At 43.0% G+C, this 14240-nt stretch overlaps 1 protein-coding gene and 1 non-coding gene across 8 annotated transcripts in view; one reads left to right on the top strand and one right to left on the bottom strand.

The window, feature by feature from the left end:
* The window catches only part of ARHGAP26 (Rho GTPase activating protein 26), a 423991-nt gene that overhangs the window by 49485 nt on the left and 360266 nt on the right, over positions 1-14240 (bottom strand). The gene's annotated exons all lie outside the window — the stretch shown is intronic.
* On the top strand, positions 11648-11752 carry LOC132682575 (U6 spliceosomal RNA). The gene has a single exon (XR_009611752.1). It is a non-coding gene; the product is annotated as a U6 spliceosomal RNA (small nuclear RNA).

Genomic DNA, 14240 nt, shown 5'->3' on the forward strand with positions numbered 1-14240 from the left:
TGAGAGAGAGACACAGAGAGAGAGAGAGAAAGTGGGGGAGGGGCAGAGAGAGAGAGAGGGAGACGTAGAATCCAAAGCAGGCTCCAGGCTCTGAGCCTTTAGCACAGAGCCCGATGCGGGGCTTGAACTCACAGACTGCGAGATCATGACCTGAGCTGAAGTCAGACACTCAATTAACTGAGCCACCCAGGCGTCCTGGGAAAAGGACTTTTCCATACTTTAGCTTAGCATTATACTCTACATTTAATCAGAAACAATAGGAGAAATGGCTATATATAGAAAGCCTGCATTATTTTTTGCATACAACTGCCAAAGAAGATGTAATCTATTGTGCTATTCAAGATCGTTAATACAAAGACATACATGACACATTAATATTTAAAACTTGCAGTGCGTTCCTTGAACCGACCACTAAACTGCACATACCATCATAACTTTCCCTTCTTTGTTATGACTGCCAGGTAGCTCAGGGCGGGTTAATGCTTAATTTCTCTCCTTTCCTCTTAGCCTTGGTTAAGCTGATGCTATGTTTTCTTCTCTATTTTTTTTCTACTGTGTATTTTGGAAAAGAATAATGGATCTCACATTTTTGTTTGCTTATCAACAATGTTCGGAGAACAGTTGTCACCAGACACCTGGGACATGTAATCTATCTGCCTGTACTGTCACCCAAATGTGGTCTAAACACAAACACACACACACACACACACACACACACACTCATAACCGCGCTTCTCAGCACACAAAGACTTGAAATAAAAAACAAATACTTGCGCTTAGGAAAGGTTTGCAAGTCTTAAAAATGTTGCCCCAGTTTTAGCTGGCAACAGGACACAAGCGTGTACGTGATGCGTGCCCGCACAGACTGTGAGACGGATACAGGGCCCAGGCTGTAGAGTCATCCTTTAATAAGTGTAATGAAATCAAGTCTGCCCTGAGGGGGACAATTATACCCAGATTCCAAGCAATAAAAGAAAGGAAAGGGCAAAAGCGAAGAACAAGTTCAATTCCCCAATTGCAAATCTAACAGCAAATCGGAAGTGCAATCGACAGATACTGGGACACTGTCTATGCCCGAGAGAAGGGCTGGAGTTGCAAACGCCCTGCTGCCACCTCTGCAATTCGGAGGAAAGTACAGTGACAACCAGATGGTCAGCTTTTGAATTGCTTTTTTGTTTTGTAATGTTTATTTACTTTTGAGAGAGAGAGACACACAGAGCATGAGCAGGGGAGGGGCAGAGAGAGAGAGAGAGGGAGACACAGGATCCGAAGCAGACTGCAGGCTCTGAGCTGTCAGCACACAGCCCGGCGCGGGGCTCGAACTCAAGAACGATGAAATCGTGACCTGAAGCCGAAGTCGGCCGTTTAACCGACTGAGCTGCCCAGGCGCCCCTAGTTCCGTTTTTAATGGCAGAAATGAGCAAATATGAGGAAATCTCACAAGTATAAAGAAACACTGCTTCCCTGAGATTAGAGGGCTAAGAAACGCTGAAGGAGAGGAGCATGTCTGTCAGCATAGATCAAGTCTCAAGAGCTGGCTCTATAAAGTCTGCAACTTTGAAAGAAAGGAGGAGTGCCACAAAGCTGTTCCCTTCCCTTCCTGCTCCTTGTGATGGGCAAAACCAGCAAGTGCCTCCCAGCAAAGGAAGGGCTTTATTGGTATCATCTCTGAGTATATGCCCAATCTCAGGACCTCATGGAGGGCTTACGTGTGGGCTACAAACCGTGGCTAGGAGTAAGAGACTCATCCTCAAGACAATGGCAGACTTGGCTGGGCTTACACTGGCCCCAGTTCAAATTCAGGTCCTGCTGCCTCCCACCACTCTGACCTTGAGGAAGTCATGTTGTTCCGCTGAAACCCATCTGTAAAGTGGGGATGCTGATAATGGCTGATTACCTCACTGGGTTGTAGGGAAGATTAGACAATGTCCGCAAAACGCCCTGACTAGCACCTGGCAAGAGGACATGGTCTCTAGACATCCATCTCACTCTTTTTCCTTCCTTTGGGACCCCCATCCTCATCCTCTATGTTCTCTGTTCTTTGCTACAGCCTATCCCAACCAATGCCTGCTCTCCTCTCCCTCTTCAACTCTCTCCCCCTTCCCTTTTCCTCTTCAACTTTGGCCTGCCCTGTCTCTTTATTCAGATACTCCTTCTCTGTTCCTATTCTCCCACACTCTTCTTAGCTCCCCAAACTCACCCAGAATCTGAACTCGAGGACGCTAGGGCACGGAGGATTAGAACTAGAGAACGTGCAGGGACTGCTTCAGTTTCTTTCCTTACACACCCAACAGGAGGAGCTGGCCATCACCCACCCACCACCAGTGCAGCAACTGAGCATGGTGGGTGGATGCGGAGGAATACGGGGTTCAAACCCCACCTCTACTCTCAGGCAAGTTAGGTAACCTCTCTGCTCCTGTTTCATCATGTTAAATAAGTAAATATAAGGCAAGTGCCTGGCACTTCAGCACTTAATGAATATTAGCTATCATCACCACCACCATCATCCTCAATTATCTTACGGTGACCTGATGGTCCTATGATTATATTTTCAACCTGTGAAAGCAAAATTTTGCTGTCAAGAATATGAACCAGGCACGGGAGCATTAAACCAAGCTGTAATTTTCCAGCAGCTCAATGTCATTCTGGCAGAAGAATCAGTTCTTATCCACATTTATAGGTTTTGGACAACGTCACCACAAGTTGGAGGCTTGCACATAGCACATGAGTTGGCTGTTGGCCACCCTGCCGTTTCTGGCAGACCCCCAGAAGATGCCACCACCCAGAGGCCTGTGCCTGAGGAGCAAGAATCCAGGGCTGCTGAGCCAGAAGATACACTGTTCTTGCATGTTCCTGGCTGTCACAGGACAAGGGGCCAGTCCTGTAAGATTCCCTTTTCTCTGCTTAATCCCTTTCTAAGACGCACTCCTTACAACACTGTCATTAAAACTAATGGAGGCCAAACCCCACCACACTGGACTTTGTGTCCTCTAATGATCTGTAATGGGCCCTGATGATGAATCTTTTCCGAGAAATTTATGTTTTTAAATGCATCAACTGTGTCCAGAGATAAGTAGGAAGATAAGTTTTTCTTCGTTTTTAAAAACTATACAATGTTATCCTCCAAGGAGCCAGTCAGTCAGCTGGGAAAAAAAATAAATTTTGCAACAACCATTTGGACTCAAACAAGGGACATTTTCAGAGAACATACCCATAGAAACAATAATAAAAATCAATAGAGATTTCCCTCCAGGGGTGTAAAGCTACCAAATCCTTCACTAAGTCCATGTAAGAAAAGCCCACTGCAGTGGACATCTGTGGTCTGAGGCTGCCTCTCCTCTGGGAACTCCCACCCCCACCCCTGCTTCTAAATGATCACAGTCCAAGAACTCTGCATGTCAATCTTCCCTCCCTAGCCAAGGGGGAACAAACGATTCAGGCCTTGCCCAGTAGAGTATCACATACTCCTGGCCAAAGAAACTGGTTAAGGGATGGGGAGGCGATTGAATTTGGAGCAGGAGGGGGTAAGACCAGACTACTGTTCAAACTTTTGTAGAAGAGAGATTTTTTTTTTCCTCCTGTACTTAAAGTTCATGGGACTGTGTCCACCTGGTGGCAACCATCTTGCAATCAGAAAGAAAGAGCTTATAGAAGAGAAGGAACAGAGAGTAAACTGAGCTGAGAAATGCCAAGAGTTGGGACCTCATGGCAACATCCGAGCCCCTGGATACAGCCATGCCTGAAACTACAAGTTCCCATGCTTCTCAAGAAAATATATGAACCAAAACCTACATGTTAGCCTAAGTTAGCTTGGTTGAATTTTCTATTACTTGTAACCAAGAATCCTAACTGGTAACTTGCTCAAGCTGACACATAGGATCTTGAATATAATGACTGCCTGTACCTTTAAAAAATGTCAATATTAGGGAAGTTTACACTAGTGTGCAGCTTCCAGAAACACGTGAGAAGGACAGGAATAGCTATAGCTCTTGTTAGTGTCTAGAAAGGTCCTGGATTTAGAGAAATGCAGATACTCCAAAAAAAAAAAAAAAAAAAAAAAAAAAAAGGCGAGGACAGTGAATTCAACAGTGCATGATGCTTTGTAACAATGTGTTAGCTAGAGCTGAATTGCTGGGATGCAGTTCCTCTAATTCACCTAAAATTTGAGAAAGAGAATGGATGTTATCAATCCAAATGAAAATAAACACTAGGCTCACTGTAGCAGGTTTAGCACAGTAACTAAAGGCTAAACATAGCAACTCTGTCTAAGGAGTAAAAATAAGCAGGAATTTTCTGTAAAGCTATGTGATCGCTATTTATACTCTCTCCTTATTAAGCCCACTATGAATCCGGCCTGTCACAACTGTCTCTGAGCTGTTCTGCCCTCCCTGAGCCCAGAGTTAGTCTCTTAGAGGTATAGCCTGACTCCAAGGTAAACAGCTCCTGCTGAAAGCTGAAGGTGTCAGAATTTGTCTGATGTGTTTAGTGTTGTGTTATAACAGACAAGAAGAATACAGCTTATTTTCAGACCTGTTTTTCAGGCTTTTTACAATGTAAAGCTCAAAGCAAAGAGGATGAAGCAGAATGTTGTAGGTCCTTGTGTGACACTTAGAAATGAAAACAGGCCCTTGTGGAAGAAAATCCATGCTAAAAAAATACAGAAGAGTTCCAGATGGTGAAGTCTATTTACTGTGAAGCAAAACTGTGATGAAAGTGGGGAACGTCTCAGGCAGATCAATTACACAAGATAAATCGATTGAAGATGTTCTACTGGGATCTCGCTAGCATGGAATCCTGGAATGGGAAGACAACATTAATAGGCTTTCCCTGCTTTGGTGCCCAAAGAAGTAAAAATCATACTGACATAAGAAACAAAACAATTGTAATACTATAGATGAAAAGCATATGTTCAAACAAAGTCAATTATGGGCTGCTCCTTGCACATGCCCTTTATGTTCCGGCCTCTGGGTCTTTCCATACTGTTCCCCATGCCCAGCATACTCCTGGTAACTTTGGTCTAAACCAAACCCACCTTTCAAGACCCAGTTCAAGTGCCAAGTTGATCACAAAGCCTCCCTCGACCATCCTAGCTTAAAGTCATCTTTGCGGTTAGGGAATTTCAGCAGCGCTTTATCCTGTAGCATCTAAATTCCTCCATGTTGTTTTATAGTTTGTATGTTATATATTAATAACTTACGAATATATTTTCTATTTCTTTTACCTTTCATTATTAAGGGCACTATGTCAATGTACGTCATCTTTAACACGATGTGCTTACATCCTGAGGACGCTCAGTAATTCACTGAGTGACTGAGGAATACTTTAGTTGCAGGAGTCTGGAACACCTTGAACCAGAGAAAGGAAAAAGGGGTCCAAGAAGCCACCTCTCTAGTATTGCTCTATCTGTGCATAATTGTGATCAGGGCAACGGGTCTTTCTCCTTGTGGGAAACAGGGCTGTTCATCAATCTGAAGGGCAAGAAAGAGTAGTAACCCTTCTTCCAGAAGAAGAAAAAACCCCTAAGAAAATACTATGGTCAACCTAGTTCTAATCCTCTGTGCCCCGCATTTCCCCACACTATTACCAGAACTATGACATAAAATCTACATCAGTGAACAACAAGGTTTCCAATCACTCTACCAAAAAATCAATAATTTTGGACCCATGATTTTATTATAACCATTGAAATCTAAGATACAGCACATTTTTCCCCTACCTTTCAAAACCAGACTATACCAAATGGAGTTTACTTTATTGAGACATGAGGATTATAAACATCAATTACTGTTTGTATTGTCATATACACGTCAACTCAAGGGGCTGTTGGGTATGAAACGTGGCTTGCTTTTTATCCAGGCCTCTGTATTACTATAGCCTCTCTCTTTTTTCCCCTAAGTTCTCTGTATCTTGCCTCATTAGCGATTAACTTTTGTTAAACGAACAGGTGAAGAGCTACATTCTAAAATACTGGATGATGGGAAATCTAGGAGTCACGTGTGTTATAACTGGGTCCAGAATAAGGTACACCTTGAAGGTGGCAACCTTAGAAGCTGCTTCCTGCTCAGTTCCTGCTGAAAGGTTGTGTAACCCAGCCCCTCTGGCCATAGATGATTAAACCAAAGAAGCACCTGCCTCAGGGTCTCTGGCCCATAGGTGCCCCCCAGCCAATGACAGCATCCAGAGCAAAGCTGAACTCAGTCAGACTCTCTCTTTCTCAGGAAACAGTACTGGGAAGCAGAGAATTAGGTAGAAGCACAAGATGAAATCCAGGGGAGAGCCGCACTGGGGCTATAAGGGGTCATGGTACTCCAACACCATGGACGCAGAGCCATGGGGGGGCAAAGATGCACCTTGACCCACCAGACGGCTGAAGGCTGGTGATGGGGCGCAAAGATAGCCGCTCAGCTTCATTTTGGTCCTGGCTTTCCTCCAAGTGGATCTACGGATCTCTGGCCTGTGCTTCTGCTCCATACTCCCATGATCCTCCGAAGTGACCGAAGGCGTGAGCTCTCCTGGCTCCTCAGAGTACTTCAGTGCGCACCGCTGGGCGCGTCTCTGGGATTGGTCCACGTGAGTCAGGTTGTGTCCCTTTGGAACTGGATATGATGGAGTCCTGGAGGCAGCCTGCCTTCCCACCCTGCGCCCATCCGAAAGCACCTCAGTACTCCCTCCAAAGACATTTCATGTCCTCAGGTATTGTTAAAATAACAACTCTCATGGCAATTACGGCAGATAACTTTTAATGGGCATTTACTATCTAGAAGCCATGGAAGTATGTAAACTACTCCATTTAATCCTCACAACAACCCTACAAGGTAGATACTATTATTATTCCTGTTAAATAGATGAGGCAACAAGCAACTTCTTCATGGCAACACAGCTAGTAAGCAGTGAAGCTGGGATACAAACTCAAGTCTGTCCCAGGGCCTATGTAACACTGTGATACACTGAATAACGCAAAGTTCGTTTTACTAAAGACTCACGAAACCCATGGGGGAGGGGAAGGAAAAAAAAGAAAAAAAAGAGGTTAGAGTGGGAGAGAGAGCCAAAGCATAAGAGAAAACTGAGAACAAACTGAGGGTTGATGGAGGGTGGGAGGGAGGGTAGGGTAGGTGACGGGCATTGAAGAGGGCATCTTTTGGGTTGAGCACTGGCTGTTGTATGGAAACTAACTTGACAATAAATTTCATATAATAAAAAACATAAAAAATTAAAAAAAGACTCACGAGAGGACTTGGAAGAAGATTCCTATCTCTGAGCACATCTGAGAAACTCCGTAAGATTTACTTCTATTTTATTTATTTTTTATTTGAGAGCAACTGAGGCAGCAAGAGTGTTGGAGCAGAGAGAGGGAGAATCCCAAGCAGCTGCGCAGAGCCCGTTGTGGGGCTCGAACTCATGAAGCTGCAAGATCATGACCTGAGCTGAAACCCAAGAGTCAGATGCTTAACTGACGGAGCCACGTGGGTGCCTCAGATTTTCTTTTACATAGTTCTGTTCCCCCACAGTTCTTCCCCAACTGACAACTCCATCATTTCTCCTCCCTCTTTTCTACCCAGCCTCCAAAAATCTCAACCTGTGTACCCTACTCAACAAAACCAAAGCAGGGAGTCCTGATTGTACCCTCAGCTTTGCAGAGGCACAGGTTCCGGTCTCACAGCTACCACACGGAGCAAAGGCAGTCCCACAGTGATGCACATGTAAGCAGTCTTTAAAGGGTCATATCCTCTCCAGAAAAAAAAAAAATGCGGGGGACATCATTATAGATAGCAAAACTCAGGTCAGGTTGTCTGAGCAGACAAAGTGTCTTCTTTTTCTTTTTTTTACTACAAATTCTTTTATTTCTTGATGAATCTGGAGTAAAAGCAAAGCTTAAGGCTATGGCAGTGCACGAAGAGGATTCTGCCTGAAATCGCATTGCTTTCCTGGGGTCTGGGGGCCCAACGTACTGATTACATATTCATATTCTCGATGAGCACCTTAGGTTTCCACTGAACATTTTGTACACAGAGAACTAATTCTTCCCAAGGTGTGCCTAATTTGGTGGGATATATGGTGACCTTCTGGTATGAGGCACACCACAAGTGAGGAATAAGGTGTCAAACTGGCTGAGTTTCCACAGGGGTATACAGATAATGGCTAACAGAGCTATGGCCCAGTGCAGACCAAGTGGTATCCAAGATCTCAACTCAACTTAGGTTTTGCTAAGTCTCCCTTTGAAATGCCACTGGAATTGGTTAGTGAAGTGTACCTTGAAAAGAATAAACGCCAGAAGGTGGTCTTTCTAAAAGCAGAAGAAAAGCCTGGAAAAATCAGCCACGTGTGCAAAGAAAAATACAACGAGGAAAGTTTCTTCCTTTGTAATGATGAACCAGAGTGCTTGCTTGTGGGCATCTGACCTAATTGACTCACGGTGAAATTAAAGGCAGAACTTAATAACTGGTCTGTGAAGAAGGGAGAATTTAGAATTTCCTTATGGACAAAGAACCAGAAAAAAAGAACCTGCACTCCTTCACAGTTACTTGGCTGGTGCATGACAATTGGGTAGCAAAACTTCTTCACTTATTTTTCATTGACTCAGAATTTAAAGAACTACTAATTCCCAAGAACTCTCCTTTTCCATGCAAGTAGAGAAAACAATCCTTCAAGTTATGAATTAAATTTCAATTGAACAAGATACTGCTTTATACAAGAAACTGTTATATTTTTGTCATAAGTATTAGTAAGCCAGATATCTGGGAGGAAAAAAAGTCCAAGAGTCCTAATGAGAAATTCTGGTTGGGGGTAGGGAGGCTTCAAAACACAACACAACCAAATGACAGAATTCCAACTTTTTGTTCCTTTAAATATTTTTTCTCTCTCTCCAGCATTCTTATAGTCCAAATTTTAAATGTTATGGCATCTTTAGGGGGGCCTGGGTGGCTCGTCGGTTGAGTGTCAAGACTCCGGCTCAGATCATGATCTCACAGTCCGTGGGTTCGAACCCTGCGTCGGGCTCTGTGCTGACAGCTCGGAGGCTGGAGTCTGCTTGCGATCCTGTCTCTCCCTCCCTCTCTGCCCTTCCTCCACTCACACTCTGTCTCTCGCTCTCAAAAAATAAATAAAACATGAAAAAAAATTTAAAAAATGCTTATGGCATCTTTTTAAACTAAAAAATTTTTTTTAAATGTTTATTTTTGTGAGACAGAGAGAGAGAGAGAGAGAGAGAGAATGAGAATGAACAGAGGAAGGGCAGAAAGAGAAGGAGACAGAATCCAAAGCAGGCTCCAAGCTCTGAGTGGTCAGCACAGAACCTGTCACGGGGCTCAAACTCAAGAACCTCAAGATCATGACCTTAGCTGAAGTTAGATGCTTAACCAACTAAGCCACCCAGGCGCCCCAAATGGCATCTTAAATGTAGATCCATAGAGACTACTGTGAAAAACAAACAAGCAAGCAAACAAACAAACATTTGGGACGCTGCACCGTATTTTCTTTTCTCAGCACAGTGACAATCGGCATTTTCAGCCATAGGCAGTCTCTTGGCTAACAGAATAAAAAAGCTGGTTCGTAAAACTACCACTCCTCCCCCCACCCCCCCCCCCCCTTTCAGTAAACTGGACTGAAGCAGACAAGGAAATTACAAACTTCAAAGTAGATCTAGAAAATGAAGTAGAGAGATTATTGGAAACCCTGCCCACACAACATAAACTGCAAAGGCAATTCATCCCACCATAAATATTTTTAAGTGAATGACCAAGCCACTCACTTACTACTTAAAATCTGTCTCATTTTGGCAGCAAAACTTGCCCTATGTATGTAGAGCTGATTTCTACAATATGGGCTGTAAGAGATCTGAGGGCAGAGTATTTGCTCGTCTCTTTCCTAGTGCCCGCAACAGTGTCTTAAACAGTAGGTGTTTAGTATATGTTTGCTAACTGACTGGGAAGGGTCTGTCAGATCTGGCTGATTCTGGCTGATATTTGTGAGGGCTGTAGGGTGCAAGAAGGCTACAGCAGCCCATGTTCAACTGGTGGTGCGGTATACCAAAGGGACACATAAGATAAAGGTAGGTCTGCATTCCAGTGAGAGTTAAGAAAATTTAGAGGGTCGAGCAAGAGCATTTGGTGGGTGTTCTTCCACTAGTAATTATTCACTTGCAGTCTTCCCTTGGGACAGAACTGGGTCTAACTACTGTCTGGGATGATTATGTTGGGCATGTCGATCACTAACATGTGGATCTTGTCTCTACTGGATTAGTGTGTCGAGGATTCCCATGACTCCACTTCTTGATTCTTGATCTCCTGCCAGTGTATTTTCACTGTGACAATTGCACATTGTAAGTACTGCCATGGGATGACTAAGGACATATTTCCTCTAATTCCACTTTCACACAAAGGATCAAGAGGAGAATGGGAAAGAGGATGTGTGAGGGTGTGGGGGCTGTTTCTCCCCCAGAGGAAACCAAGAGTTCCATGGCACTCCTATCATGAAGTCTGTGCTGTAAGGCACGGCGGATGGAAGTTAAGGGAGGATACAGGCTTCCTCGGAGACAGAATTGAGGTCAACACATTTGCTTTAGATAAGAAATCTCTCTTGTGCTTCAGCTTTGGGTTTTCCAACTTTCAAGCAGTATTCTTCAAGTCCAAGAACTGAAGTTAGTGGGTTTTCATCATCCTTGTGAGGGATGACTGACGTGGCATGGCGCCAGCCTTGCCAATGTCATTGTCCATCACATCCCTAAGTGTCGCGACTCTTAGATTCTCATCTGCAAGCTGTACCTGCTTACGTCTTCTAAGGTTGGGAGTACAGTAGTGAACAAAATAAACTGAGTAGAGCTTGCCAACTTGCTCAAAACCCAAGATGATTTCTCTATGTCACTGCTTTCAGTCACTAGAACAACAACAAAATCTCTTTTGAGTGCAAGTAATCACAAACAGTATCACTGCTCCTACTCCTACAACAGAAGCTGAAAAGGATTATAAAAATAATTGTTCCTTTTTTCATTAGCCTGAAGCAGGTGATCCTACTGGCTAGAAGGCAGGGGGGTAGTGATGAATACAGGTGATTTAAGCAGTGTGTCTGAGGTTACCAGGGCAACTGCTAATTATTATGGAATAACTCTAGTGTACCTCCATAAAGGTCAAGAGTTAAGGTTTTTCCATTATATATTCTGCTTTAAAATGGGGCTTTTAAAGGAAATTGGGGGAGAGAGCAGATGGAGAATGACAGATGAAAATCAGGTTAGAGAACTATATATAGCACAAGAAAATTGAACTACTTAAATTTCACAATGTTGGTTTAGGAGACGGTGGAGGACTTCATGAGTAAACATAAAAAATGACTTTCTGATTTCCTTAAGTTAGGCTTCTCAAATAAGTAAGAAATCTGAAATCAGGCCAGATGCAGGGATCTAACTGCATCTACTTTACCTAGCTCCTTGAGACAAATTTCCTTTCCTGCCTGAAGAGTTACCATTTTCTAACCTGACCTGGAGCCCTGGACAAGAGTCATTTGGCCATTGAAATAATAATTCAAGAAAACTTGACTTCACTGAAACTCACCAAAAGCTATACCTTCTTGTTATAGGTCTTATTCTTCAAACAGGGTCTAACATCCTTGGTTACTGAGGATGTAACAAATTTTAAAAGTTTCACAAAATTCCTCTGTTCACTTCGGCAGCACATATACTAAAAATTCGAATAATAAGGATAAGATTAGCATGACCTCTGGGCAAAAATGACACACAGATTGTAAAGCATTTCTTATTTTAAAAATCAAACCATCATGCTGTATGCCTTAAACTTACATGGTGACGTGTGCCAAATATTTTTCAATAAAACTTGGAAATTAAAGCACATTTAAAAAAATCCTTCGCACAAAGATGTACCTCATAAATTTAAGGAAAAAAAAATGAAATGGTGATTTTAAAACTGAGAAAATCGACTTCTGGGTTTTCGAAATGGAACAATCAAGGCATGCACACGGTAACAAAATTCTAACACTACAAACGGGTAGTGTTGAAAGGAAACATCAGTGTCCCCTGCACCAAAGGCCACTGTCCCACGTGCCTCTATGAGAGACAACCGCATATATTCACTCCCCTGTATCTTTCCAGAAACATTACAAACATGTACACATATCTGCAGGTGTATATATCACTGGAGTCTTACACATAAGTAGGATTATACCACGCACACAAATGGTTTTCAAATCTAGCTGAATATCAAAACCACCATGGAAGTTTAAGAAAGATACCAAAACTCAGATACCACCCCAGGCCAAGTAACTCTGAGGCTCCGGGAAAGGAGTGTTGGCATTTTTTTACTTTAGGTTCCCCAGGTATACTAATGTGCATCCTGGGCTGAGAAACACAGCACCCTGCTTTTCCCTTAATGGACCTTAGAAGGTTATTCATACCAGCACAAATACAACTCCTTCATTCCTCTGCTGTACTGGTTAGCAGTATACTCCGGGATTTATTTTGGCAGTCTTTTACTGATGGTTATCCCTTCAGGTCCCACACTGTGGCTTCTATAAGTGGTGTTACAATATACATATGCACTGGAGAACATCCACTGTCCTTCCTGCCCTCTTTTCCCTAAGAGCTAACTAACACGGATTACATCCTGCACCCTCTGGCTTCCTGTTGGGGCCACCAAGGGGGGGAGCTCGGGCAAGAGATCACCAGCAGAAAGGAGAGAGCCAAGGTATTTATTCCCTTGTCTCCCTGAGAGGTTGTCTGCACATGGGTGAGCCCCTTGACGAAAATTCCTCTCAAGGGACTGACTCTATAGACCTCTCTTTGCTTCGGGTCTGGCCACCATTTTCTATGCAAGTCCCTCCAGCCTAAGGATGATAACTGGTTGGGTGCGACTAGCCCTGGTTTACTGTACTATCTCTTATGAATTTCTTGCCTCCAATCCTTTATAAATAAACCATCCCTGAATTATGCTATTTTCATGGTGCTGATGTTTCTTCTTAGGATTCTAATACATTATCCTTGGGCAGATATCTTCGCATTCATTTCTTTGTGGACAATATCATCTTGGCTCCCTCTGAAGACACAGCTTCTTCACTTAAGGCAAAAAGAGGTAAGGGGGGGGGGTTCTGTACAGCAACTATTTTATTCCTTTACTGCACATTTTTGACAGTGACCCAGGCACACCCCCATCACCTGTCCAATTTGTAAGGACTATTGAAGGGAACACTGAAGCAATGTCTTGGGAAGAGCTCCACTGCTTCTTTGGGAAAGAAGCTAATAGGCACTAAAAGAACACGATAGAACCAATGCAGTGAATGACTAAGAGGCAGAATTTCAGAATGCTTTTAGAAACTCTTTTTCTTTTTGTCACAATGACAGTCAAATTTACACAGAGTCACAGGCTGGAAAGGAATTCCTGAGGCTAAATTATCCCCCAGTGAAATCTCAGGATTGCAATTAGGTTCTCCTCTAATTAGTATCGTTCCAATTGGCTCCACCCAACAGAGAAACAATGGGAGTAGATAGATGGCTTGACAAGACTCTGGAGAGTAAACACCTGAGCCTGCTGACTTTGTGCAAACAGCTTGAAGCCAGTCTTGAACGAGGAGTGCTTTGACTGCTTTCAGGGGATTTGGTTATTTGTAGTTAACTTAGTTTTAGGTGTTTTATTTTAAAATTACCTCATTATTTTTAATATGGGTTCTTTGTGTCACACCAGGATCAAACAAAAAAATAAACACTGAGTGTCTACTGTTACCACCGGAAAAAATCGATAGTAAGGATTTGTTCATAGTAGGGCAACAGTCTAAGAGCAAACCAGTTTTTGCTTAGCATAAAAGAAAACCAATTTTTGTTAGCCACTTAATTATACAGGCATTAATTCATCTGACCCTCACAACAACCTTGAAGGTAGGTCTTGTTATTACTACAATTATTTTTATTACTGTTATTATTCCCATTTCGCAGAAGAGGTTTAGCTCAGAGAGGGAAAGTAATTGCACAAGTTGACAGGAAACAGCAGGGCCAAAGCTTCACTACCAGGCCACGTGGGTTTTTCCTTACACCAGATCCCAAAGCTTTTCGGACATGATATAGCCCATGTCAGCCTTCAGACAGCTATTTGTAACCATAAATGCTCTACAGAAGGACTGTTGCCCTAATAGTGCCATCCATTAGGAAAAATACATTTCCCCCCTCAAAAGTAGAGTGTTCACATAGAAAAGCATTTCTTAAACTATAGACTACAGTTTTAAGAGGCTAAAGAGAAGTGCCGTAA

The sequence above is a fragment of the Panthera onca genome, chromosome A1, assembly GCF_046562875.1.
Source record: "Panthera onca isolate mPanOnc1 chromosome A1, mPanOnc1 haplotype 2, whole genome shotgun sequence".
Lineage (NCBI taxonomy): Eukaryota > Metazoa > Chordata > Mammalia > Carnivora > Felidae > Panthera > Panthera onca.